Source organism: Callorhinus ursinus, unplaced genomic scaffold (genome assembly GCF_003265705.2).
Source record: "Callorhinus ursinus isolate GAN/ISIS: 27379988/994484 unplaced genomic scaffold, GSC_fseal_2.0 scaffold7, whole genome shotgun sequence".
Classification (NCBI taxonomy): domain Eukaryota; kingdom Metazoa; phylum Chordata; class Mammalia; order Carnivora; family Otariidae; genus Callorhinus; species Callorhinus ursinus.
The window spans coordinates 39,530,317-39,532,294 of record NW_027397069.1 but is presented as its reverse complement, the minus strand read 5'-3'; the positions used below and the strand labels follow the sequence as shown (position 1 = coordinate 39,532,294).

The 1,978-nt window shown below is 34.4% G+C and overlaps 1 pseudogene; it reads left to right on the top strand.

The window, feature by feature from the left end:
• The first annotated feature begins 815 nt into the window (after window positions 1-815).
• LOC112826991 (small nucleolar RNA U3) lies at window positions 816-1,014 on the top strand (annotated as a pseudogene).
• The last annotated feature ends 964 nt before the right edge of the window (window positions 1,015-1,978 follow it).

Sequence of the window (1,978 nt, the reverse complement as noted above, 5' to 3'; positions counted from 1 at the left end):
TCTGGTCCTGGACTTATATTTTTGGTAGTTTTGATTACTGATGCAGTTTCATTACTAGTAATCAGTCTGTTCAGATTTTCTATTTCTTCCTGCTTTAGTTTTGGAAGATTATATGTTTCTAGGAATTCATTTCTTCTAGATTGTCTAATTTGTTGGCGTAATTTTTTTGTAGTATTCTCTTATAATTCTTTATATTTCTGTGGTGACAGTTGTTACTTCTCTTTCACTTCTGACTTTATTTATTTGCTCTTTCTCTTTTTTTCTTGGTGTGTCTGGCTAAGGTTTTATCAGTTTTATCTTTTCAAAGAACCAGCTCTTGATTTCATTGAGTTTTTCATTTTTTAAATATCCATGTCATTTATTTCTGCTCTGATCTATATTATTTCCTTCCTCCTACTCATCTTGGGTTTTGTTTGTTCTTCTTTTTGTAGTTCCTTAGGTGTAAGGTCAGATTGTTTATTTGAACTTTTTCCTATTTCTTGGGGTAGGCCTGTATTACTGTGTCCTTTTTAATTGAGCTTATGAACAGCCTGTGTTTTAACCTTTGACATAGTGATGTTCTTTAAGACATATTTATTAACAGATAAAGTAGGGAGGCAAGGAGAGGTTATTTGACCTAGATCTCTAATCAGTATTGTCAGCAATCATGTTACTTATGTGAACTAATACAACCATTTGCTGGGCAATCTAGGATTTCCTAGGTTCTAGATGAACATATTAGAGTTGCTGTAACCACCATTCCAGAGAAACAGAAGGATCTGGGTAGAGTCCCTTATGGGAAAGGTAGTATCACTGAAATGCTGTGGATGGACTATTAGAGAGAGCGGTCAGGGCCATGCTATTCAGGTATCTTTGAAAGATATCTTTTTGAAAGGACTGCAAGGAGGAGGTTCAGTGTTCTCTCCTGAGCATGAAGCTGGCTTTAGGTGTTGCTTCCACAACTGCCTATTGCCATTGATGATTGTTCTTTTCTTCCTTTGGGGGAGTAAGGGGAGAGGGCACAGTCTGAGTGGTTTCTGTTGAAAAAAAAGAAAAGAAAAGAAAGAAAGAATGGAAAGATGAGCTAGCTATTAATTAGGTATCACCATGCTAACAGAAATAGAAATGGGGGTTGTCTTGAGCCTGTCAGTGGAGCAGTTTCTGGAGATAACAATGATGATAAAATATTTTTTGAGAGAATGTGCCCACTGCCTATCAGGTTTTGTTGCTCATTGCAAAAAACATAGGATGTCAAGGAGCCTAGCCTTCTGGTTTTGTGTTCTATATCCGTATGCATTTTAGTAAGCCATTTAACTTTCTTATAAATTATTTTCTTCCTTTATTTAATTGGGAGAAAAATATCTGATCTCCCTACTTCACAAATTCATTTATTAGAAAAAGAAAATAAAGGATCTGAAAATGTTCTAAAAACTTAAAGCACTATTGTCACTGATATATTGTTATATGGGAGAGACCATCTTGAAATTTGACCACTGTTACTAAATGGCCACATTAACACTGGAGTTCACAGTAAGTCCTATGCATTTCATTCTGAAAAGGTTAGGAGAATACTGATGAGTGCTTCTTGTTGAGCTTGGAAGTTAATAACACACTAAAACCTACTATTAACACCCCCAAAACTCCAAAACATGTATACTTGGCAATAGGTTTTGCCCAGTTGACAATCAGTTATTTTCAGCTGGCTGAACATGGCTAAATTTTTAACTTCATATTTTTTTAAAATTAAAAACCTTTTTGAATGTTTTTAAACAAGATCATAGTTAGTCTTTTATTTCAACCAGTCTAATTAGCTAATGGAGCAAGCTCTAGCAGTAGGCTGAAGGAAAAGGTAACAAAATAATAAGGTAAAAATATATTTCCTAGCAATTAGTGCGTCAGATATTTTAGTCCTCACCAGATACTTTTAGACATTCGTGTCTGAATGACTATTTTAGATTAGTAATTGCTTCATTTTTTTATTATCTTGATATTAAACAGA